The sequence below is a fragment of the Neopsephotus bourkii genome, unplaced genomic scaffold (assembly GCF_033783945.1).
Source record: "Neopsephotus bourkii isolate Nb327-2 ecotype Australia unplaced genomic scaffold, CSIRO-AGI_Nbou_v1 NB_272, whole genome shotgun sequence".
NCBI lineage: Eukaryota > Metazoa > Chordata > Aves > Psittaciformes > Psittacidae > Neopsephotus > Neopsephotus bourkii.
In genome coordinates this window covers 11135738-11163640 of record NW_026900781.1, presented here as the reverse complement: position 1 = coordinate 11163640, position 27903 = coordinate 11135738, and the positions used below count along the sequence as shown (strand labels likewise).

The 27903-nt window shown below is 37.4% G+C and overlaps 1 long non-coding RNA gene across 2 annotated transcripts; it reads right to left on the bottom strand.

Annotated features, from left to right (window-relative positions):
* Positions 1-4226: 4226 nt before the first annotated feature.
* On the bottom strand, positions 4227-27359 carry LOC133208595 (uncharacterized). 2 transcript variants are annotated; one of them, XR_009724445.1, is made up of 3 exons: positions 26336-27359; positions 19560-19686; positions 4227-4321 (listed from the first exon to the last, which is right to left on the bottom strand). It is a non-coding gene; the product is annotated as an uncharacterized LOC133208595 (long non-coding RNA). The 2 variants fall into 2 exon arrangements; XR_009724446.1 differs by having other exon boundaries at positions 26403-27359.
* Between the last annotated feature and the right edge of the window lie 544 nt (positions 27360-27903).

Here is a 27903-nt window from a genome sequence, read left to right as displayed (position 1 = left end):
AATCATGACCAGCCAGCGGTACCCAAGTCTCAAGATTAAGGGTAAAACTCAATCCTACCTTCAGCCTTGCCTACCAACTTGAAGGATCACTGCTGAATGTCAGAATCTTCTGGATTGGATTCTGAGGCACCTAGCTCACTTGTAACTCAATACATAACTATGCTGGGAAACTGGCTTGCTCTAGACACGCAAAGCTTGGGGTCTGGTGTTCCTACAGCAGTTTCTGAAATCAGGCTTCAGTCACTTCTGGAAGGATTCCAAATCAGTTATGAGTTCCACACATTTAAATCCTATTTTATTTCTAAATTCTAGTTCTTAGAAGCATTCCAGGTATAAGTGATCACTCAGCCTTTCCCAACAAACAGCAGGACATTAGGGTACCCAAAACAAACAGCAATAAAATTACACTGGGCCATCCTAATCTGTTTCCCCTTTTTATAACAGTTCTGCAAGTTGGAAGCCGGGGGGGGGGGGGGTGGGGGGTGGGGGGGGGAGGTGATGGGTATTTACTATTTTAATAACTATGAACTACTAAGAAATTTGTAATATTCATCTTGATACTGTTAAATGACTTTAAAACAAGATTGGTGAATGCATGCAAACAGAAATGATCCACACTGAAGCAAAAATCAACCTAGCCTAAAGTTAACTAATAGCCTTCACACAGATTTGCATTTACAGACTTACGCACCACTTAGGTGTTGGACACCTTTACTGAAGTTGGTAGGATGTTATGTTTAGAAGAGGCCTAAAGGTGTGGTTTTAACAAATTTAATTAAAATAGCACAAAAAGTTGTGCTTATCCTGCCAGATGTGATCAGTGTTCCAGCCAAGTATCAGTTTAGCCACAATAACTATTAATTCAGGCCTAAACCTGTGGCTACCATCAGGCACAGTGTGATTAATTCCAGAGAAATCTGGCAAGAAATGACTATGTTTATTATCTGTTTTTAAAATCATCCCCTATTAATAGTTAAATCTACCTTCAAAACCAAGGGAAATAGAACCTAGAATATCAGTGGGTATCCAGTCTTCTAATAGTTTCAGGCAACTTTAATAATATATGGCAGATGACTATCAAGATGACATCTGTCTTAATTTATAGGAAGGAACTCATTAGCACAGGTACTACTATTAAAAACAACCAATCACAAATCTGGAGAATGTGTTGTGTGTTCTGCATGTACCCAGAATCTGCCCCTAACAGATTACACTGCAATTAACAAGCCTGTAGAGACTGATGTTTCCATTTGCAGTTTCCAATTAAAACATGCATTATTTATAACAGTAAAACATTTGCCTGAATATAACAAGACAGAGAGTCCTCTGTCAACTCTGCTACAGCCCCATACCGATGCTGTGGCTGCACTATGTGGAACTACTTCTCTATGAAAGGTGTTTCCTGACAGCAAAGTGAGAAGGAAACGTAATGAAAGGGACAGCCTGTTCAAGAGGAAACACAGTTCATGGCTTTTTAACAGTCACACAAAAAGCCCACCTCAGTTTCCCCGTGGACTCACATAAGTTGACAGTCAAACACACATCCACCATCACTGTTTGCTGATTTACACAGAAAGAAAACAAAGCATATTAACTTAGATATTCCTAAAAAAATCTGCTTGGAGTTGGAAGCAGGCTTGAAAGATTTCTAATATATATGGCAGTGGAACTAGAAATTAATTGCTTACTGATCTAACTATATAGTTATATAAATATATATTAATACAGTTTTACATGATAGCCACATAAGTGCTTCATTAATAGCTACTCCTGAATGACCAGGGTGAGACAACTTTTTATGAAAAGCTAGTATTCCAAGATGTCTTAACACAACAGAAGAGAAACATGTCAAGATTAGTAGTTTCTGTATCTAAATTTCATTCCTTTTCTAGAGAGCAAGGAAGGACTAGACATTTTCTAGAGAGCAATGACAGACTGTGTCATATCCATACTGAAAGATCACTTACAAGGACGTACCAAAATCCTTCACTTTACTGCAGAAAAACTGTACTGCCTGAGGCTGGTATGAAGAACAGATTAGAATTTGGCTCTATAAATCTTACCTTATACGTACAAAACCTGCCACATCAGTCTTTTCAGTAAATTGGCTAATGCTGAATATTTCTGCCCATTTATAATGGCTAATAAATATAAAAAAAAAAAAAAGAAATAAAGCACCTACTTTGTATTCAAGATCCCATTCCTAATTAACTTATTAAACCTATCATACAGCCTGCACAACAACAGTGGGGAGAAAAAAAAGGGAAATAAAAAAACCAAGACCCAGCACATTATAAATTCTAGTGGGCACGCAACTGCACCATGCTGTGCCTGCAGCTCTGCGACTCCAGGCTGTACTCTTGCCTGTTCTCAAATGCTAAGGTTGAGCTTGTATGAAAGACGTAAAAACAGGACAGAATGCTGCCAGAAGTAATCTTCAGTAATTTAGTAAGTGGTACAGACCATCGTTCACGACATTACTGAATAAATTCCCTAGAAAAGTAGGTTCTATATTGCTTACACTGCAGTTGTCAAGGTGACATAAAAATGAAAGCTCAGTTCACTTACCAACTATTACAAGTCCCCTTGTGCTTTTTGCAAGATTGGGGCCGTTGATCTGATTCGGTTTCCGCCGAGTTCCAGTCTGGTTAATTAAATTCCACATACCTACATCCCCTTGTACACAACCAACCCGTTAACTCATCATCCTCTGGGCCTATCAACAAGGATCAAAGTATTCCCCCAGTGCAAAGTTAATGAAAAGCTGCTGGAATCCTTCAAAGTAAAGTACTGCTGTTGTTGTAAATAAGTACTTAACCATTCAAGCCATTTCAAGTTAAATAACCATCACCCTGTTGTACAAACAAGTCAAAATGCTGCAATGTCAATTGCATTGAGGAAAGAAAATATTTCCCATTAGTAGCTATGTATATCCTCAGTTGTAAATGTCCAACTATTACACTTCCAGATGAAGAAGTACCAAGTGTTTCTGTTTAGGTATGCAATTCTAACCTCTCCTCTTCCAACTGTATAACAGGAAGATGAGGTCTGTGATGACCATCAGTTTCTAACAGTGTAAGAATTTCCTTCTCTTAAAATTAATTTATCTTCAATTCTTTAATAAAGATTCTATCTACAATTTGCCAGTAGTTACTCTCCACATAACTCATCTAATAACATTTTCCTGTAAATCAAGAAATCTACAACTTACCTGGAAGGGAAACTTTTATCCTGTTGAAGCAGCGTATTCTTTACAATTGTGTTTAAGAGAACAGCGTACATGCAATTGAGTCACTATTTGCTTCTGTCTGGTAGGAAGTTGTGATATTAGCTTTTTTATTTTTAGCAACAATTAAATTTTCTGAGCAACATTTATAGCTGATAACAGACTCTACAAAACCACCATAGTCAAGAAATGTGTAGTCAGAGTAAAATCAGTCCTCTAACAGCCTAAAATTAGAAAGTATAGCATTCTTCTAATTTGATCTTCTAAAGTGAGTAACATCTATTTCGCCATATAGGGTACAGTTTCTGTGATGTCATATTTCAATAGTTTATATTTTTACTTCAACAATGGGTCAGCTTATGATAATTGACACATTTTGTTACAAAATAAATAAATATGAAGGAATTTTAAGATTTTTTTACCACATTGAGTCCTACAGCATCAGTAGATTTAATAATTTACTTGTGTGTATGTTTATATATATATTTAAATATATATATATATAATTTACGTAGAGACCTGTATCAAAAATAAGAGATGTAGTACAGAAACAACCAGTAGCGTTCACTGTCAGCTTTGGTACATTTCAACAGATTCTGCCTTCAAATGTCAAACTCTTCATTTGTAAGTAAGCAGAATATATCAGCAAGAGGTAACCAGAACAAAAAATCAGTATGTCCACCTTTGTGCAACACAAATCTTCACACTCCTCTCAGCACACTGGAGTTTCCACCTGCCCCAAAATACACAGAAGGCTTTCGGGAAGACAATTCTAAGTGCTTTTAATTGCCACATAAGGACTGTTTCTTCTCTTCTTCCAGATAACCCCTGGCTTTCAGCATAGAAGTGTGACAATGCCAAAAGCTTCCTTATTTGCATGGATGCTCTGGTGGAAGTTTAAGCATCAAGAACCTAATTTTCCACAGGATTTGAGGGTAAAAGTGAGCTGGGAGCTGGTTAAGCGAGTTCTTGAACCTAGGTGATGTTTCTTAATGTGTTCTTGGAGAAGTTGTTTCTCAGAAGAATAGCAGCAAAAACCACACCTCACCAGTGTGATGTCAGTATATGTGAAGGTCCAAGCTCTTCTTCTGAATGCTGTAATAAATTAAAAATGTATCAGTCATTAGTATTATCAGTAGCAGTGAGCACTGCACAAGCACAGCCTGGCAGTTTGTATTTGGAGTGTTCAGAAATCCAAAACAGCCAAACAAGAGGCGAGGGTATGAGTCATCCCTAGCAAGATCTTGTGGCTCTGTCTAGTGGCAGAAGCTAGATCAGAACACAGCCCTCCTGAGCCACAGCTCAATGATTTAACTTACAGGTAGCTGTATGCCCAAGTGAGGGTTTCTAGACCTAAAATATGTCTTTTTGTCCTCTCAAGCAAGATAACACCTTTCACTGTTTTTTTTCCCTACCACTGGAGTAAATTAGTGGAGCCTGCACCATGTTTCCAGCAGTGATTCTACTTCACTTTCAGTTGTGCAAATGTGGATATACCTACTCTTCAAAAATAAAACCTTCATACATGCAGTAGGTACCTAAACTCCTATAAGGACAAGTGCCCCAATTTACCTTTTAACAGGACCTTATATGCATTTATATCCTTAATGTAAGGATGCTGGTATTGCACCAGCATGCAGCCACGCATTATCTGCATATAACTCCAGCTCAATGTCATGAAAACTGCAAATCAGTCTGAGTATACCAAAAAGTTCTACCTTTTATTTGTCATTTCAACCCACTTAAGTTTGCATTATGAGAGGGACATACTTCAAAATAAAGAATGTAACCGTAACAGCAATACTGTCCATGATTCATTCTATATTAAAATGTGAGGTCTGCTACATACTTTCTACGGGTCTAAATTCTGCCCTGAGATAGTGGAATTATCACCTGATCCTAATCAAAACCTCAGTTCTTTCACATTCAGGGAATAGCAAATATAGAACCTAAATCTTTAGATTTTGGCAGTTCCCTCATACAAAGCCAACCTAGAATACAGCTGTATACAGGCTGTAAGAGAACTGAGACTTGTGGGTTAGCCTCAGCACTTGTTACCTAACATCAAACAATCATATTTCAAAACTTACCGATTTGTAATGGTAGCTTCCTTGAATGTAAGGCTTTCCTTAAACAGATACTGAGGATATGTTTATTTTGGCAACAACTGTTTGCAGACCTATGAGCTAGGAAATTAAAACCACCACCTACAAGAGGATTCATCCTGCATACAGGTGTCTACTCTAGATTTCATCTGTAAAGTTAACTGTAGGCAGGCAGGAAGTAACCCTAACGGGGGTGAATTTCCCCATGCATTTAACTAATGTCTCATATGAAATTAAGATGTCTTGGGGGAATGCCCACCATTCTCCGCTGAGTATAGAAGGGGGTCCACAAAGAGGTCAGATTAAACAACTAAGTTGGCTAAAATTAATTCTTAGACTTCACAAGGCATATACCATACCAGCTTAAAAACCTCAAGGTTGGTGCTGCAAATATTTATGGGTTTTCTGTATTCAGAGTTGTGGTCCTCAGGTGATGGTGGTATTGGTATGAATGCAACAAGCAAAAGACACTAGACTTTCTTAAGCACACTACATAAAAAAAGGATACCCTAACCCTTCTTTCCCCTTACACCTAAGCCAATTACATTTTTTCGCTTCCATGTACGCAACTATTTTACTACACAGATGTGTTTTCAAGGTAAGATTTACACAAATTGTGAAGTATTTTCCCATATATTCTTATTAAAGCAGCACAGAACTCTCCCTGTCATAATCAGGAACACACAACTTTAAGGAAATCCTCTTGTAGTCTTTGACAGCAAAACTACCAAAAATGTGAGTCTGTCGGATTCTGCTTCATCAAAAGGAGTTATTTGACTCTTCCATGTCACTAAGCAAGACAGATATCCCAAGCAAATTTAGGTCTCTTTTTCTACATAGCTCTAAGCTCTTGGTAAGACAAAGCCTTAAAGTAAAAAGACTGCTGTGAACAGCCTAGTTACATACACATTTTAAGTCTTGAGTTCATTATACATATACATACACACAAATATATACACATATTGATACAGAGGGATGCACTTTAAAATTTCACTGTAATCCTGAATTTTGATGATCAGTTTCCACTGGAGAGTTCACTGTATTTTTTCACTCAATATATCTGATGAACGTAAAGCATAAGGTGAGAGACTGAATAAAATTTTTTTCTAATTGAATAACAGCAAACATTATGTATTTATTCACAAGCTAAATTAGAATACTGGGAAAGTCTAGAGATCACACTTTTCTGTATATTTCACCACTGCAGTTATGCCATCCTTAGTCTTGTTTACACTCAGGTCTGCATGTGATTTCTACCCTTTACACCTCACCTTTGAATACAGCCCACTGAATCAGTCAAGGGGTTCTGTGTGAGTGTAAAGTATATGCTCAGGGACTGGAAAAGGGTTGGGTCTTTTTCTTTCCTCTTCTTTAGTATTCTTACATTCTATTGTATTTTTGATACAATTCTGAAACAGAGTGTGTTATATTCTAGCGTGCTTAAAAAATCTGGTACAGACCTGAAATAGATTACTTAAGAAAAAAAACCCCAAACTTAACTGTATTTACCCAGTTCAGGCAAACTGTTTCACAAGCGGTAATTTCAAACAACCAAACTATTTATGTATGGACCATTATGCACACAGCAACTAAATGTTTTGTAAGTAGAGATTTCGCATACAAGAAACCAGTACTTTCAGACATTGGTTAAAGTATTCACTTCCTGATCTCATAGGACTCTCATTTTTAATTTATTAAAGAACAGTTATATGAACTTCAAATGAAATTAGTTCCACAGCAAAAGTTAAGTGTGCAAGTGTTTACATTATGATAGCTAATGTGCATCTAAGGGAGCAAAGCAGGCTGGTGGAAGAAGGCACACTGGTAATTTGCAAGCAACAAAATCTTTGATCCCTGCAAGAAGGGCTGGCTTATTACAAGTAAATGAAAAATGTCTGTAAAGTAATACTGCAGAAAGAGATAAAATACTATGACAGATATTAGAATGTTTTATTAAAAAACAATTTTTTAGCAGTACAGAACTTACTGAATTACAGCCCCTATTAGGCTTAGCTGTATCCTACAACTAAAGCTTTCTGATAGGAAACTGTATTTCCTATGCCTACTACAGTAATGCATAAAGAGTGTCTACTCTGCGGAGTTCACTGCTATCATACCCCTCAAGTTCTTCAACCACTACTCTCTCCTGCTCATGAATTAGGCCATTTTTGATACTTCTTAGAAGTAAATATCTGCAAGCAAATATTTGTCTTTCTAACAGGCAGCCATTCTATTTTACAGACTTCCCTCATTTGTTACAGCATTTGGATAATGTTTACAATTATGAATTTTTACACATCTGCAATCAAAATTAGGAAAAATTATTTTTCCCTGTTATTCCAATACTGCACACTCAAAAATTCTCAATGAAAAGAAACTTAAAGAAGTGATTTGTGAACATTAGCTTATCTTACTTTAAACCTTTTGAGTTTAAAAAACCCCAAAGCAAACAGTACATCATTCAGTGTACAGAGTTTAAAGACTTAAGAATGTAACATTTAAACAGCCTCTAAGGCTGCTAAATACATACTTTCAACATGTACTTAGACTTTACTAAGACTAGCTAATGCTCCCACTCATCACATGACACATGCTGCCAACACTGCAAAATGAAAAGTGTTAGCAGTGTCAGAAATGCAAGCATTTCCTCAGTTGGCAGGAGCAGGAGGGTGGAATCAAAACACTACAACAGAATCACTGTGAAAAAGCAGCATGGTGCACCTTATACAGCAAATTAGGACGTACCGTTAGTGAATGAACACATTTTTGCTTTTATGCAAGTCACTACTATTTGTCCTAGTACCCCTGCACATACAGACACAGATACTATCGCTGCCTTCTACTGTGTATTTTTGTATTTATAGAATCATAGAATAGTTAGGGTTGGAAAGGACCTTAAGATCATCTAGTTCCAACCCCCCTGCCATGGGGAGGGACACCTCACACTAAACCATGCCACCCAAGGCTTCATCCAACCTGGTCCTGAACAATGCCAGGGATGGAGCATTCACAACCTCCCTGGGCAACCCATTCCAGCGCCTCACCACCCTTACAGTAAAGAACTTCTTCCTTATATCCAATCTAAACACCCCCTGTTTAAGTTTTAACCCATTACCCCTTGTCCTGTCACTACAGTCCCTAATGAACACTCGCTCCCCAGCATCCCTATAGGACCCTTCAGATACTGGAAGGCTGCTATGAGGTCTCCAAGCAGCCTTCTCTTCTCCAGGCTGAACAACCCCAACTATGTTCCTCATTAGTGTTCCATACATCTTTGAGGACAGTCTCTGCAGTAGTTATATACAGACAGAGTTGTAAAGAGGGGACAGAAAGCAATTCCTTTAAATGAAAAAGCCTTCTTAGAGACAAGCTCCCAATAGGAATATATTTAAATGTGTAAATTTAGGGTGGGGGTTTTACTGTTGCTTTTTAAAAGACATCAGAATTACAGAATTCGCCTGACAGAGGGATTATTGATACTTACCGACTATATGAACAGAGTCAGCATTTGCACGGCCTCTCACTAGCGCATGTTCAGAAACACTGCTGCAGGGAGCTTGCATCAGTGAAGGTATAAGAGCAAATCTCACATTTGAAAGCCTTCTCACCTACCAAGAAATAGAAAGCAAATATTAAGGATATAGTATCTTCCATGGGAATATAAAGTATGTGTGGGAAATTAAAAAATATTAGTGGATTAGTATTTACAGCACATCCCCCAAGCCACAATTCATCTTTCCCATGATCTAGTTGCTAATGAAGCATGATCTCAGATAATGGTCTAGGCAGTTAAATGCCACAGTCTGTTTTACCAGTAGGAGACCTATTGCATATAAATTTGGCTTCCATCAGAAGTCTGATCAAGAAAAAAACAGCCAGAACCATTTCCAAATTTAGTTTTGAAATTTTTTTTCCTGAACTGAAGTTCAGAGGGGCAACTTTCAGCATGGCCTATGTCACCAGATAAAAACAAATAAAAAAATCCCCCAGAATGGGGAAATGTAGGACAGGAAATTTCCAAGCAGCAATGGAATAACGCTGAAGGAAAGTAATTTTAACTTAATGAAGAAAACACCCAAAGAATTTTCTGTGAAGAGAACAAGGATAGCAATAACAAAGGAAAACAATGACCTCCAATAACAAAAGCACCAAGAGGTACATTCTTAAAAGGACTAGACCTCCACTTTCATCTACATGCCCACTGATGATTTCTTATTTACAGTATTGTCCTGGGTTCAGCAGTAGCAATCATTTTTCTCCTTCTTAGTAGCTGGTGCAGTGCTGTGTTTTTGACTCTCAGCCTGGGAACAGCATTGATGATACCGATGTTTTTAGTTACCGCTCAAATGTTTTAGTCTGGCAAAGGACTTTCTGAGCCTCATGCTCTGCCAGGGAGGAGGGGAAGCCGGGAGGAAGCAGAGACAGGACACCTGACCCAAACTGACCAAAAGGGTATTCCATACAACAGCATGCCATGCCCAGGATGTAACTGAGAGTTAGCTGGAAGGGCTAGGACTGCGGGGTTGGACGAGGTATCAGTCGCTGCTTGGTCGGGCTGGGGGGGCGAGTTATCGGTTGGCTGGTGATAAGGTGTTGTATTCTCTGCCCTTGTTATTTCCTTTATCATTATTATTATTGGTGGTAGCAGTAGTGATTTGTGTTATACCTTATTTATTAAACTGTTCTTATCTCAACCCGTGGGAGTTGCATTCTTCTCGATCCTCCTCTCCGTCCCTCTGGGAGTAGGGGGAGGGTAAGAAGGGGGAGAGTGAGTGAATGGGCTGCCTGACTGGTTTTAAACCACAATAAATATTTATCTTCATATTTTTCTGATACATAAAAATTCTGAAGTATTAGCCTTACAGTGAAGAACCTGGAAGGAAACTAACTAGAAAGAAACCACAAGCTAAAAAAAATGAAACAGAATCGCAAAATAGTTAAGGTTGAATGGGATCTTGGGAGGTCATATAGTCAGACCCCCAAATAGGCAAACCTATTTGCATTTTTGCAGCCAAAAATAAAACTCAAAGCCAACAAGTAAATACATTTTAGAGAACATATTTTAAGAAACTAAATCTTAACACCAACCCTGAAATATAAATAATTCTCCTCAAGGCAGCATTTCATGCCAACGCTATTACGTCTCCAGCTCTAGTTTTATTAGTGTTATCTTCTAAGAATTATGCAGGGGATATCACATTGAGTGACCAGTGCAGAGTCAGCATGATGCAGAAATCAAAGCACTTCTTCTGTGTACTCCCAGTTGTCAGCAGAGAAGCAAACAGAAAGAGGCTGGTGAGATTTTCAGGAGCAGTTATCAATGGTTTGATAGCTAGGTAATAAATCACATTTTCACCGGTAATGAGCAGCTTTCTAGAACTCATTACATGCAAGGAACAGAAGACAGTTCTGGATCTGCAATCCTTCTTCTAGACAGTGACTTATTGTCTTCATTTTTTTGCAGAAGTTTAATATATTTTGCATATTTTTAGTCACTTGCCTACTTACGTACCTGAACATCATTATCAGTGCCCATACACACTACCTAGCCAGCCCCCTAGGAGAAGTTGGTTCTCTCTTCTTTGGCTCTCACTCTCCTTTTCCTGTACCTTTTGAAGCTCTGTCAGTCACCTTCTCCATAAGCTAAGAATATTTAATAGAGCAAATGTCTGTCTTTGAAGACATGGCATACTTGCTGCCACAGGGATTGAGAGCCATCTGTCTCAGTAGCGTAAGACGTCTATCAGCCCCCTTCACACCTCTGTTTCCTGCCAGACATCTGCCTACCCTCCTCTGCTGCCGTGTGTGATGAGATGGCTCCAGTGCTGCGGGATGGAGCACTACCCGTATCACTCAAGTGTCAGAGCGCTGCCCTCCTGCCAAAACCACAGCAAGCCTATTTAATTTCTTCAACTCGCTGAAAAGCTAATTTTGCCAGCGTGGACAAAGGTGGATATTTCCTATTCACTACTGCCAGATCCTACAGGAGGATCTCCACAATTTATTTATTTAAGTATTATCATAAGCATCTAATTGACTCCCTACTGTCCCGTCCCCCCACTCACTGCACACATCAAGTAGCAGGTTTCTGAAGACTTCTTAAGGCAACATAGCACATTCCCATCCTATTCATTCCGTTAAACTTGTTTTCTATTCCTGTAAAATGCTCAGAAGAAAGAAGAAAGCTTTACTTTTTAAATACGAACAAGATGAAGCAGGTCCAACAGTTTCAGGCAGACACTGCTACAAAGTACGTTCCTCTGTGTAATTCAGAATTTCTAATGCAAGTTGCTTTTTTGGCAGAATGATGGACTTAATAAAACTATGGCAATGCAAAGTCTATATAAACAGATCACTTGACTGAGACAGAAAGAACCCCAAAGCATCAGTCACAGACAGGCTGGCCCTTTGATAGAGGTTCAACATTCAACTTTAAAACAGAAACATGAAGCAGGAAGCTTTCCAGAAAATGAAATGGAATGTAGCCAAGCTGGACAAACAACAATTTATTATATTAAAAACCATAAAACATGCCAATGTGTGCAAGTTGATTTAAAAAGTTTTGAGAAGACATTCCCATTCTTTCCTGGCCACAGAGCAGCAGTACAGAAATAAAACTTACAAACTGGTTGAAGTCTTACATCCCTCTGAGCTAGCAAAGTCATCTTTTTTTGTTAACGAGCCATGGGCATAAGGTGTCCTTGTCTTTGAAGTATCTATACCTTTACATAGGTGTCTTCTGAATACAAATCTCAAACCAGGGTCAAACATATCCTTAAAGATCAACATCTCTGAATGCCATAAAAAAAACTCTTAAGTTAAAAAACTGCCTGTTTTCTTAAATCAGATCACATGTTTGATGTTTGCATATTCAGTGTGAGAGGGTTAACTACCAATAGGTAAAAAATACCCCTTTTCTGTAGAAATCCTTTTCACGTCACAAAAGAATCACTCCTACAAAGTATTCAATATTCCAACTCCATAGTACTTTTTTTCCCTCCTGAGTGGTAACATAAGAAAGACATACATGTAATCAACCTGCATCTGCTATATCAGAAAGGTCTTTAGCCTTGGTTTGTACTCACTGGCAGTGAAAGGCTTTGAGGCCAGGATGCATTCCCATGTGTTTTGACAGGACTAACTGTAAGAACACTTCCTGTCAGAAAGGAAATGAACCTTGTCACATCTGGAAAATCACCACCTATTCTTCCTGTGTAAAGTGGTCTGAAGGGATGACATTTCTCAGTTAATGCGTTAATTAAGCTTTTAATGCCTTTTATTATGAGTATTTAAGGCAGTTAGGAAAGATATCACTAGGGGAGAAATGACAGCACAAAGATTCCCATCAGACCTGTCTACGATCAAATACCTCAGTTACTATTTTATTATCTTTTAATTATTTATTTACATTCCCAGAATTACATACTTTGCTGTGTTAAAGCAATCTACTAGCAACCAATACTGCACAATGCAAGATGATCATACTCTATTGTTGTATCTTGATGCTTGAATGGTCCACCTATGTTTTCTAGATTTGTTTTGTCTGAATTAAAAAAGACAGATTCTATCTTCTCCACTGCATGACTGCTACTCTTTCAGGCCTGCAAATGGAATTTATTTAAAATTGAAAATAACGTGTATGAAAATTATGTGCACTTATATAAAACCAGAGGATTCCTAGGCAACACAACTGTAAAGCATTTGATAAGTACTACACAGATCACAGATCTGCTGTTCCAATTTCCTTGATTTTCCAGATTCTTCCCCACACCATGCGTAGAGTTAAATGGTTTTGAGGTATTCTATGTCTTAAGCACTTAAAGTTCCTCACAACTCAGAAACAACATAGCAAGCACCGGCTGTTCACAAATTCAAACACAAGTCTAATACTGTAAAGTCACACCTTCAACACACAGTAACTTCAAAGGTAGAAAAGTAAGCACCGGAGAACATTAAAATCTTTGTCCTGTGGAAGTCAACTATAGCAAATTTAAAAGGTGCTTAGATTTCTACCTAGATTATTGATCAGCTCTCAGCAAAAGGAAACAATGTCATTTTGAGTCATACCTGTAAATAATTAATTACTAAGTAAATACTATTTCCAAATAAATGCACTACATTCACATGTTAGATGCAATAAACAGGATTAATCATTCTTTAAACATTCTGTAATGAAAACACAGCTATTTTCATCACATGCTATGAAGGTAATTAAAGTTCTGATACTTTGAAAACAAAGTATTCCAGAAAGCAATGAAATTAGTTTTTATTATACTCAAGACTTCTACTGGTAAAAGTATTCTTGCTAATTCTAAATTAAGAGTGAATTATACAGATGTTAATTTATGCAACAGTATTCAAAACAAGAAAGATGAAAAAGAGATGTAATCCTCAGATACTTGTGTGGATTAACGCTTTCTTGCAGCAGAGCTTACATTGCTCAAAGAATAAAAGCCCTTAATTTACATGAAGGACTTAGTAGACAGGGGAGTTGTTGACGTGTTGGATGCACAGAACGTATGAAAGCTGAAACAGTGATCTCTGTATAACCAAGGACCTATATGGAAAAAATCTAGGATTTTAACAGCAAGCTTCAAGATGAAAGCCAACTCTGAAAGGCAAGCTGTGCCTCTCTGAATAACTCCTTGTAGTACTTTTTTCCCTCTTTCCTAAACATTTTGCTCTTTCAAGAGGAAAAACACATTAAAAAAATAAAATAAAACAGTCAGAGATCTAGATTCTAAACTTCTACATGACAGACAGAACTTTTTCAGAGCTAGGAGAGACTGAAAATGCAAAGGCTAATTTCTGTAATATCTTTGTGAATCCAATACAAGTACAGCAGTTCAAAGGTATAACTTACCAATTCACAGTCTAGGAAAACTGTCTTTGTTACCATTTCTGCTCATTGAAATCAGAATTAAAACTGCACTCTTTTATGCATTTACAGGAGATGTCTTTCACCATTTCCTTTGTTAGACGTTTAAATGCTTTGTAGAAAAGTAGAGCTATTTGGATTTTTTAGCTACTTGCATTACTTCTTTACAGAAAAGTGTGAGCACAGCTGCCTGTTTCCAGCACATTTAACTTTGCTTTAGATGCAGATTTCAGAATTTTGAAATGGTTGCCAGCAGTGCCTATCTCATGTAGTGCTTGTGGTGCAAACTCCCCACAAATACTGATGGATTCTTTTTTCTTTAAGGAGAAAAGAAAGAATATTCTGTAACTAGGAGGCTTGCTTCAATCTTCTAAGGTTAAGAAGTCCAAAGGAGCCTGGAATTTGTAATATTGATAGTTTAACCTTCCATTCTTCAGATATAAATAAGGTGCATCTGAGACAGTGGGAAATTATGACCTGTTAAGCCTGAAGTGTCTTGCATGCTCTTGATCAACTTTTAGGCTCCATAAAGGTCCCATATACATTGTAACACTTATGATTTTAATGAAGTAACTGGTTAAGACTATCAATACATCACTTTAGTCAGGAATCAGCTTCATTCTTCCCAGTTCACTTCTGAACATTGATTATAGACAGCTGATATTCATAGATGCCTCTATGATTTTCCCTTCTTTATATGAACTTTATATGAACTTCATATTGGTTAAAACTCAGTGAATGAAAAGGTTAGACTGCCCTCTCTCTGACGCTTCTTGCTAACTACTTGATCTCTAACTGACAAAATCATGGCCACACACTTTCAGAACACACTTGATCTCTAACTGACAAAATCATGGCCACACACAATTCAGAAGTACGTATTGTCAGAATTTTCAAATACAGTTATGACAAAAACATCCCATACTCTCAATCAGTAATACCGTATGCCTCCATAAAGTTTTAGTTTATAAACCTGCACTCTGTTCCTGAAGTAAGAATAAAAATTTGTTATACTGTTTAGTATTACTACTACTCTGTGAACTGAGGCCTTTAACGTGCATGCACTGTCAGCAGAGTACACAAGCCATCCTTGTACATTAATGCATTAATTATATGTGAATTAAACCCATCACTACAATTACTGCATTCTCAGTTTTATTTTCTGATGGGACAAAAATGGTTATGACATTATTTTGAATTGGATTATATTAATTTAAATTGAAATATAGAAAATAAACATTTGAAAGATGTTAAGCAAGACTTGGGTGACATTTACTAGTAATTGTCATGGGATCCAATTGTTTGGCTATTTTATCCTTTAAAATATATACACACCTAATGCCATAGTCATAAAAATCTTAAGCCTTCATTTAGAACTACCTTCTTTATAAACTTGAACTTGATTTTACTCAGTAAATTCTACTGCCTAATACTGAAAATGATGAAGACTTCCAATCCATACATTCCAGCTACCCTTGCAGCAAACAAATTAAGTAGAAATCTTCATTTTAAACTTTTAAGATCAGTACGCTGCGGGTTATAATCAAAGAGGAACACTGAAAAGGCATTTGAAAAGTAAAAGCCAGTGCGACGTTGTTCATTTGCTGCCCTCTCCTGGGGAAAGCCAAAGCAAACAGTGAAAGCTTCACAAGACAGCCAAGAAATTGTTCCCCGAGTACCATTACCTACACTTCTCTGATTAACTCAACCTTGTGACAGCAGATCTTTTTCTGTTTAAAGGTATTTTTTTTTAAGTTTTAATTTTAGAGTACCAATAGACTTTAAAATATATTTCCCAAATGAGTATGTTAATGTAGGCATAATTGGAGACATTTCTGGGGGAAATAAACTGAGGCTTCTTACTTTGGCATTCTGGAGTCCTGTATAGGAGCACAGACTGCACTCAGAGTCAACACAGCAACATTCTCTTCATGCTGTTCTGCCATCAGCTATTAACCTAAGCTGTAGGACACAACACTGAACTGGCTACAGTTTGCAGCAGATTCTGTTCTGCCACAGGGTCCGGACCTTTAGTAGGAAGAAATAAAAGCCACAGGATGGTATTATGGCTAAATGCTTTCATTAGTTTGCCCTTTGAAGGGGCTATAAAAAAAGAAACAATGTTAACATGAGGTTTGCTTTGCTGTACAGACAGCACAGCAGAACTCAGGTCAGAACTAGGTACGAAAAGCTGAAGTAAGTTTTTAATCTTTGCAGTAATTTACAAGCATCATTCCAGGGAGAGCTCCCAGAGAACTAGTCCACAAACGCTTCTGAAACACAGAGGTAACACGTTCATCAGATAATGACACATTTCATATATAACCTCAGACTAAAATTGGATCACCACACTCCATTGGTTTGAAAATAACTGTTGTAATGATAAAAAGATGCAAAATGCTTAACCTTGTTCTTCAACTTCTTTAAAACTGAGACAAGTTATTTCAGAATACCTCACTGTGAACATGGAAGCAACTTGTCTACCTGCTTTGTGAATTTGTAATGACTGAACTGTGCTTTGACTATGACAAGGCTTGTTAACTGACTACTTAATTTAATACAAAACAAAAACCACCTGCCTACGTGCACCATCAGCATGTCGGTCTACTCCCCACTTACTTGCCAAGCTGCTAGTTCACTTATCAGTGATCAGGCCTTTGACTATCCTTCTTTTTAACTTATTACAGCAATTTCAGCAAGCTACTAAAACATGTATTTACTTCTTTCTACATGAGCAATTACAACTACAAACCAGGAAATCTAGATTCAATACAGACAATTACTTCAGTCTTAGAAAACAGCAGGGTAAAGAAGATACTTGGGGAAAAAAACTTTGACAATTTGAATTAATTAATTATAATACACAACTGTAAAAGTCAGAAAGGATGCACTTGAGGTCAGACAAAGTCTTAGTATTAACTCTTACATCTACATATAAGTAGAATTTTGCATTAACTGGTAAGATTGGTGCTCTTATAAATGCAGCCACAAGTGCAAAGGAAGCTGTACCCTGTCACATTTTTTTCATCTAGTTTACATATAGAATTTCAAGAAGCCTCACAGCGCACCTCTTGGCTCTTCAAAGAGCACATCTCAGTGGCTCTCCTTTATCATTGCTTATAACAAAACTTAAGAGAAAGCCTTTAGAAGCACCTTTTGATCAGCTTAGTTTATTCAAAAGTCTGTAACTCTCACAAACCAAGACGACACCTCTTTGAATAGGGAAACTCATTTTTGTTCAGGCTATCTGTGGGCAGCTTTCTAGTAGAAAATAAGTAATAAATATACATGTACCACATTATCAATTGCTCTGCAATGAACAGCTATGGAGGTACTTGGAGCATAACAAGCAAAATGGCAAGTTTTGCCACGTACAGGTTGTACCCTACTGTAGGCAATGCATGTACATTAACCAAAATCCTTCTAGTTGCTTTTGTGTTGAAGCACACAGAATTATCTTCAGCCTTCTTTCCTCTCTTTCATTTTTTTGTTGAGGTTTTTTTCTGATGGATTTATTTGTGATGTCCACTCATCTGACATCTGGTTTTGAATACTTGATCCCAAAAGGAAGACAGAAAGGCTGTAGAATTTAGCAATTTTCCATATGCTCTTTCAAGTCTTCTCTTGATGGCCAATTAAGAAAGAAATTCATTCAAAAAGAAATCCAAAATACTGTATTGACCAGTATTTTACATTGCCATCAGTGACTGAAAGACTTCAGAATTTGAGATAAGATACTTTCAGGTGAAAGGCAGAGTTGTAGAGGGGCTTTCGAAATAGCATAACCCGTATAATTCAGTCCACTAATAGAGGAAAAAAAACCTTGTTGATCATCCCATGTTATGTATGTGAAACACACACTAAGGGCAAAACAACAGCTTCTCAAAAGAGCTAGACAAGCCATTTATTTAGGTTGGAGCTTGTTTTGGTTGGGTTTGGTTGTGTGGTTTAGCTTTGGTTTTTACAACTACAGTGCAGAATTAGATCCAAATTGTTACATACAGGTAGTGTTAAAGAAAGAACTGCTCTATTTTAATTTGGGACATGTAAATACAATGAACAGGTATATTACATACTGCAATGCTTAGCTGCCATTCACACACACCCTAGAACAGATTATCATTCTTGGATGCACACTTTCGTTATAAAATTGCCCCAGTGATGCCCAGCACAAAGAAAAACAAAATTAAATAAGCACAGATTATAATGATAAAAATGGCAGCACTTGGAAAATTGCTCCTGTGTTTGACACACTTGCTGCCACAATGAATATCCCTGTTTCTTAAAAGCCACAAAGCAGGAAGGAGAAATATGATTTTCAGGTATCTCATTTGCCCTGAACCCACTGGTTTCATCAGGTTACAATGATTTTATCATAAAAAAAACAATCCACATTTTAAATAGTTGTCTTTTCTAAGTTTTATGAGCTTCCTATGACCATCATACATGTAGATGAAGATCAAGCAACATATTTGCATAATATAGCTATTACGTTTCAAGGAATTGATTAATTTTTAATATTTGGATATTCCTGACCTAATAAGATTCCTTTCTCATTCTGTTGTAAAAATAGTGTAAGATTCTAATTACATTGTTAAGACTAATATCAATAAATGACAACCATTTCCAATGTAAAATATGAGCTTAAAAAAACCCACAGTGCTGCATACACATTTAAATATATAGCATGTCTGGTAAGATTAGGAAAAATTAAATAAGACCATTAGATGACTGAGAAGATAGCTAGCATCTCTGCCAGAGTAAGTAGAATCCTCCATCTATTGAAAATATCATTTGCCCGGAATCACTTAACTTGACTCAGACTTTTTGGTCCTGACAGAGTTTGGATATTACTGCTTTTTTATGAGGTAATTATTTCAGCAACAAAGCACCAAGAACCCTCTTTTCCACTCCACATTCCCCAAAGCTGATGTTAATTGTTATATAAATGAATTGATCACAAAACAGTTGCACCAACTCTGAGGATCACTTGTAAAATTTATGAAATTAAGCAGTATGTATCAAATGCTCCCCACAAGAACTTGGTAATGTAAAATGTTTCAGCACACTGTCATTTAAAAGAAGAAAAAAATAAAGATTTTTTTCTTTACCCAGAGCCATCAAGCCTGATTTATTAAATTGCCAATTCTTTTTAATAAGATGGCACAGCATCAAGATTACAAATGCTGCTGGCTTATGGAGCCTCCAGTGACTGGGGGAAAAGGGAGGATAACTGCCAATTTTATGACCATTTACAGATTAAAAAAACCAAAAAACGCAAACCTAAGCATCTTGTTGTTTTTTTGAGATGGTACATTCAAGATAGCATTGTGAATAAACAAATACTTACCTAACCCTCTATACAGTGTACACCAGCTTCTCCAGCGTGGTTCAGTGGTCAATAAGTCACCACCAACACAATGTATGTTAGGATCTCACAATGGAGCTGAAGCCAGTGGGTCTAGATGTCACAGGACCTAAAGAAGAAATACATGAACTTACATATACCAATGTATTGTATGGTCTCACAGCCTAGCCACTAAAAGCATACAGCACAGACTGCTGTACAATAATGGCATTTTCGGCAATCTATTTTAGTATGTTAATGTAGATCCCCAATATATTTCTCACAACACAAAATAAATCCTATATTAAAAAACAAAACAAAATTCCAGCTCATTAAGGTTGCTAAGGCAAGACATAAAAATTAGTAATTCCCAAAATTAAAGTTGCCTTGGTAAATTTTATTTCATTGGGTTTTGTGTATATACTCTATGCTCGCTAAACAATAAACCAAGACTAATGAAGCACTACCCATTCTACACACTGAATTTTACAAGGATCATGTGGGGGATAAAATATGCATATAGTCAAGTTAAGCAACTGAAGATTTTGCAAGTGTACCTGCCCACACAGACGCTGAGTGACTTTGCATCCTTTACTGCGAGTTATCGTGAATTTCTGTGGGTGTTTGGTTTGTTGGGTTTTCTCTTTGTTTGGTTGGGGGTTTTTAACATGTTTTAGGCTTCATTTTTTTTGAAACAAAGTACGTAAGAAGCTAAAACATGCTTTCCAGATTTCATAATGGGGAATTATATTTGGGGTAACTGGCATTGCTGAAACCTTTGCAGAAACCTCTGATGCTTGAATTAATTCCCATTTGAATAATGACACTAATAGTACATAGAAGTTATTGTGTACCCTATTATTTTAATTCTGGTTCACGTGCCTGAGGCTCTAGATCCTTTTTGTCCACTTCAGGCCACCCTTTTGCCCAAGTCATTTTAATTCTCTCAGACTCCTCACTATTTTCTTCACTGCTGACTATGGCCTGTCCACTAGCATTTTTCTTACCATGCCGAATGCTGCTCGAGTTCATCTCCTCATCATGTCCTCCAGCAACTTCTCGCAAGTTTTCCAGCCACAATAATCTTTAGTATCCAATATCCAACTTAAAAAAAAAAAAATATCAAGAACTTTTGCAGCCAGGTACCAAAGAAAACTGGCAAGTTTTCTTAGTTCCTGTCCCTGCCTCCCTTAGAATCATAGAATCAGCTGGCTGGAAAAGACCTTTAAGATCATCAAGTCCAACCATTACCCCAGGACTGCCAAGACCACCACTAAACCATATCACTAAGGGCCTCATCTACACAGTTTTTGAGGGAGCAGGGACAGTGATTCCACCACTGCCCTGGGCAGCCTGTTCCAATACTTGATTACTCTCTCTGTAAAGAAATTTTTCCTAATACCCAATCTAAACCTTTCCTAGTGCAGCTTGAGGCTGCTATCTCTTGTCCTATCACTTGTTACTTGGGAGAAGGGACCAACACTCACCTCACTACAACCTCCTTTGCGGTAAGTTATCTTCACTGCTCATTGCATTTTTTGGAGGCTGTGAAAAGGCCAAATCTCCACAGAATTTTGCGTCAGGAATGTGCCTTTTATCTATTCTAACAGAAGACACCATACAAAAAATGCCTAGGTCTTTCCCGCAAGCCATGGACTATTATGCCTTCTTAAATAAAAGGTATCCATGGTCTTACCAGTTCCAATTCAAAACATTATGAACAGGAAGTTTTCCCCCATATGCATTCTAGAAAATTGGTTGAACCATTTTGCTTGATCTGTTCTTAAACAAGCATCAGTTGGGGGCAAAGAAACATGAGAAACTGCTGTTTAAACAAAAACAGAAAAGCAAGACAGAAGAGCAAGTGAAAATTGCATATTTAAACAAACAACACTGGTAACAAAGAGAGCATCTAGGTTACTGAAAAAAAAAGGCAGTATGGTTTTATAACACTAAATATGAAGTAAGCTGTTAAAACATAAAGGAAGCATGAGAAATGCAGGTGTATGTCATGAATTCATTTAATTTCTGTTTCCAGAAGAAGGGGTCTCCTTTAACAAGTCTTAGGGAAAGCATGTATCAGCATAAAGTAGAACTGCTGCTAGAGACATATAGTCTCTACCACTATTAAAAGATAAGTTGCAAAAAATCAAATTTGATGGTATAAAAATGCACAGCTCCCCTCCTTTTGTTCACTCTGCAAGATACAAAGCTGGATAAGGTCCCTTGAAAGTTGCTTTAGGATTCTAGAAGTATTTAAGTTAGCCTAAATTTTTAAGTTAGCCTAAGTATTGCTTATGTGGTGGAACTAAAGTAAATATATTGATAGGCTGCTACATACTTCCCTGTGATATTCAGCCTCCTTCAGTTAGTGAGATTAACTGAAGACAGCAGATAGAAATCAGAGATGCAGAGACAAGTCCCTCCACATAGCTCTGCTCTAACCACAAGTCTAGGACTTTGTAGGTCAAGGTCAGAGGAATTGGGACTGCTAACAGCATGAACTGCAACGTGCATTTTTGACATTATTAAATGTTCACAAAGGAATCAGAAAGAAACCAAAATCTTGGTCAAAAAAGATCTAAGTTGTAGATTGAACCTGGCTTGCTATCATTCAGAGTATCACACTTCAGGTGTTATTCCAGTAACACTGACATAAAGCTAAAGTCAGAAGAGTTTCAGACAAGAAGCATCCTTCAGTTTAACATTTTATGCAGTACAGTATTCCTCCCTCCTCCTTCCAAGTGAAGGGCCCAGTAGTTTAATAACAAAAAAAACAATAGATGTGTGAGGTAACAAGAGGGTCTTCCTTGTAAGAAGCAAGAATCTCTGCTATAGCAGATAAAAATAAAGCTGTCATTGGGTAAGATGGCGCAAGACTGGTGAAGGAAAATAAACTTGCTGCTACTAGCTCAACAAAGACGAATTACTTCTTAAACTACCAAGCAACTTGTTATCCAACCAAGCAATTATCAGTTGCCAAAGTAAGTCCATCAGAAACTCAAATAAACATAAAAAGAATCCAAGCCCCAAGCATGCTGTCATGCATCTAGATTTCCAGCACGAAATGTCCTTGCTGTCTTCTCTACCTAGTTAATAGCTGCTGAGCTGCCAGCTCAATGAAGCTGCTACATCTCACTGCCACCATTAGCCTTTGAGTATACGGATTCTTGTTTAGTGCCTTCAAGCAAACTTTAAGTCCCTAATCCTCTTCTCCTCCTTCAAAACACAGTTTTACTCTAGCTTAATAAATTTTAAAGCCTTCTTCCACGAATTAAAACAAATTTACCAGTACATAGACTTGCATTACCCAAATATTTAGCACTGGGAAATTCACCTTTGCTTGATAAAAGCAGACAGAAGCAAAATGTTTAATCAGAAGTCTTGTACATGCTTTTAGCATTTACAAAGCATTTTTTATACTTCATAAACTAAGCAGTTAAAAAAAAACCACAACAACAACCAAAAAAAAAAAAAACCAACAAAAAAAACAACCAACCAAACAACCAAACCAAAATGCCAACACCTATTGAAGGAGGAAGGGGAATAACAAAAAAATCCCCCCCCCCAAAACAACCCAAAATAACAGCCAAAAATACACCTCTATTTGAAAAAAACATCTCATCTCTCACATACAGTGCATGGATACAGTTTGAAATTTTAACCATGGCTGAAGAGACGCCTGTAGACCTTGATTCATTCCTTAGCTGTATAAAAAGTCACAGAGTTTGATATAACAGGTTAAAAACAAATTAAATCCATTAAGACCAAGACATTTATACATTTTAAACAATTACTAATGTTCAAACTTAACTCCTGTGTAGTTTTAAAGTCTTTTGTGCTTATTTAAGTAATATGAGGCTGTGTTTGGCTGAAATACACAGTATTTCAGAAAAAAGAGCAACTATTAATTGAAGACTCAGTTTGACCAAAAGCAGGGTTAGCTCAGGTCCTGCAGTGTTAAAACAGCACAATAACAAAAAGGATAACGAGCGGTTCTCAAAGATTTCAAACCAGAATTTAAAATGAGCTCACAAAATACATACTTGCAGTGGAATTATTTTGACATGAATTATAGAGCCTATGAAGAATATTGAAAGGACAATTGGAACACATCAAAATACCCAAGCTTTAAAGGATTTACTGGTGAGATGCAATACCCTTTAGTTGTACATTTTCTTCTAAGTACATCTCATAAATTAGACAGCAAATCTGTGTAAATTTGGTCTGGAGAAAGTACTGGCTGCAGGTTGAGGTTTTGCATAAAGGATTTCTGTTTAATGGAAATGAAGACCGCTATCCCTTTCCTGTAAAGGTTTTAATATAAACTCACTTTATAGCAACTTCTGGACTGCTCTTTAAGGTTTAAGATTCAAAGACCAAAAATAATGACAGGCAGAATGATCAGTCTTTCAGACCTTTTGCCTCTTTATCCCTGATGCAGATGGTAAATAGTCACTATACAGTCTACACAAATATCAACAACTGCTTTAATTTATACAAGTAAACAACAGATAACATTGCATAACTGCATACAAGAATCTCTCAGCATGACAGATCAATATCTTTGTCCTACATAAGAAATAAAGATGAAACTTCAATATACTCCAAAGTATTTGAGCAATTTGCACATTTTTTCACACTGACCAGGTTAGGTTTTCATGTAGGTTCAAAGTTATAAAGCACACTGTAGCAAATAATGTTAGCAATTACAGCTAAAACTTGAAACTAAATTAAACACAAGCTTGGTGCTAAGGAATATGCAGTTAAAACTTATTTCCAAAATTATTCCCATAGCAAGCAGGAAGGCTCCCATACCCATTGTATCAGCTTCAAAAGCATAATAAATTGGCAGACAACAGTTCTTTGTAATGCTATGGTAAAACACCCTTTAAGGGAATAAAGTACCTGAAAAATACCAGCAAGCTGAAGACTGTCCAATTTCTTTCATGTTTCTTCTCCACGTCAGAAACGCATAGAAATTAACACAATGTTAAACAGACATTTAGAAGGGCTTCCTTTGCTCACATTTATTGCGAACATGCAAATATTAAAAACAAATATAAAACATTCACACTTCCATCATACTACCAATAGTTTAAAAAGCTATTAAGTATTTAACCTACTATATTTTTCAATAGGAAGCTAAAATTAAGCAACCTTTCTGAATGTGTTAACCTAACAGTTACCAATAAATTATAATCTTCAAAAATTCACTGTACCCAGACATGAAAATTATCAAAAGAGGATCCCAGAAAACCTCATCCCAGATTGCTTTCTCACTACAGTTATAAGGGAAATAAGAGTCTTGATCTCCCCCACCCCCCCCAAAAAAGGAAAAAAATTATTCATTCCAGACACCAGTTACAATTTGCCAATACAAATTGTATGTACAATTGTATGTACAATGACCCCCTTTCACTTAAGAAAACGTTGTTTGTATACGCATTCATAAACCTTTTTCACTGTTGTGGTCATCTCTATTTTGAAACAGTGTGAATTTCAGCTGTCTTTTTATGTGCTCTGCTTCCCAACCTCTTAGTGAAAAAGTTAAGACTGGACTACAGCCTTGTTGCCAGCTTACAGTCGTATGCAATGAAGCGGAGAAACTGTATGTGGTTGTTCTAAAACTGACCCTTTCTTTAGTTCCTTTCCCTGCAGAATTTCTGCAATAACCTATGAAAATTTTATTTCCTGCCCTTTTGAACAGTAAAAGCTCAGAACCCCACCTATCCCAAAGACTTTAAAATTAGACTGCACAGTACAATCTAACCCTAACCCTTCAAAACCTACACTGCAACACAGATGCAATGCCCAGCCTGGCTACAATCACAGGAAGCCCTGTAATTCCACATTCCTAACACTCCTAACATTGCCTGTTTTCTTATCTGAGCTCTGCCACAAACTCCAGAGTGATCCCGCGAGCCATCATCTTATTTCACATAAATCGCCTGGCTTTGCACCGGCTTTACTGAGCAATAGGAATCGAACCAATAGTTCAGCCCAGAAAACAAGATTGGTCTGTATGAGCAGCAGCAACCACAGAAAACTTACCAAAATCAATCAGTCACTGCAGTCACCTAAAAAACTGACTGATTCAACAGAAAAATGCCCAGGCTACCCTTTGTACACACATCTGTCAAAATTTTAACCAGTCTTAAAGGTAAGCAGTAAATGCGTGCCTTTACCAAAGACAAAATAGTTGCAACCAGTATGAGAAACATTTTAATGGTGTTTCCTCCTTGCTTAAATAAAGTATAAGTGGTACAAACCCAGTATTTGTAGTCAATGCAAAGGAGAACAGCACTGGAATTATGTCCTTTTGTAATCTGAGAGACGCAGATTTTGTCACTTTGCCAAGGACCCCCATTTATAAATGGAGGCAGTATTTTGCTATTAGCAGTGTCACAAAACTTAAAGAGATAAAAAGCATTAACTGTGATAGAAGTACCTTCACAGTAATGTTACAGAGCCATTAAAAAGCTAATAATATTGAAATTATTAGAATATGATGGTCAACTACTCCTAGAAATAGTCAGAATCTTCAATATAAAATGAGACACGATTTTACAGAACTAACATCACCAAAAAATGGCAAAAATTCTAGTAAGTGTTGCTCATTCTCATGTTTTCTTTGTTTAAACCAGTATGAAGATACTTAACTGACAGCATTTACAACTCATGCTGAAACTCTCTAGTATTTGCACTGAGCAAATAAAGGTAAGCGCACAGACACATATGTAGCTGAGGCAACTGTATGAGAATAAAATTTGACTTACTGGTAAAATCACTGTACAGACATTTAAACACATCCTGATAAAGGCAAACTACATAAGGCTTTCTTACCTGCTCGGTTTCAAAAGATGATGAACATATTGTGCGCCTGAAGAGATGAGGCTTTCTCTGCTGTCTGTTTCTGTGCACTTTCCAGGCACTCTGTGACATAAGGACACTTTCACTGATGAGGCACTCAGGTTTCTTATATCCCTTCTGTGACTTGAAATGATTCTTCATTAAGCCCCACTCAGCCATGCAACAATAAATGCACTTAAAGCCACAATCAACACCATGGACATTTTCATGGATTTTTCTGAGCATCTTTTGACTTCAGTGCTACGTTGCACACTGTAGAAATGCTGCCTTCTTTCAGAACCCAACTTTAAAGCTCAAACATCTTTCACAGAAAGAGATACCCCTTTATTGTCACATCCAGCTTTCTTCTGATTTTTGACATTTTTACACCTTGCTTCAGCTTTAGAGGTTTTTATCTCCCCAGCTAAGGTTCAAGTTGTAACACCAGAAACACAACAGATGCCGAAGATGCACAGACTGGGCATCTAAAATAGCAGTTGCCAGTGCAGAATAGGGCTCCTCAAGCTGCAAATAAAGTGCTGCTGCTCCAAACAAGGTGTTCACAAAAGTGAGAAGCATAAGAGTTACTGCTCTGACCACTTGGGCTCATGTCACAACAGTGAGGACTCATTTTGAAGCATCTGATACACAGGCAATAAGAGATATTTCTTGCAAAAGCTTCTTCATTTTTCTTATTTTCTTGGTTAGCTTCGTCTCCATTCCTATACGGTTCATTTTCATTTTGGTCAATTTTAGGACAGCTTAGAATTTGATGCTATTATCAGTTTCAAACTTATAAGCCAGGTATGTCCTGACTGTATTTTTGATGGCACTTGTGAACTGGCAGAGCTTATACCTATATACCTCCAACAGAAACATCTTCACCAGGCTGGCAATCTGGGCTTCAAAACCCTAAAGCACAGTAGCATACAATTGGGATGGTGAGATTTCCTCAGAAATGTCAATATTCATATTTAAATTATACTCCATAGTTAGTGGTAGATAAATCTACAAATAACAATAAACAAAGCAGTTAAAATCCACTTCATAAATTATTAAGAACTCTAGGTCTCTATAAAATCTAGATTCAGATTCCAGTCCAAGCAATATGTGCAGATTTTAAGACTACCTGAAAGAAGTGAGGGGTTTGATCATCAACAAAATGATGCCACAAATGATTACCCAAGTCATCTGTCGAATTTAAAAATGAACTACAGGTTAACAGTACCACGGCATTTGCATGTTTAGTTTATAACACTTGCTGTCAACAGGCGGGCTGTGTTAACCTCAAAGCAGAACACACTGGTGAGAGACCTGCGCCGCTGACACCCGGAGGCCTCCAACTCATCCACCACGCCACAGCACACCCCAGGTACCGCCCAGCACCCCGCCGGCCCTTCCCGTGCAGCCCGGTACAGTCAGGAATCTACGAAAACAGATCAAGCGGAACAACCTCCTCACAAGGCGCGCCAGCTGCCTCTGGAGAGCCCGCCCT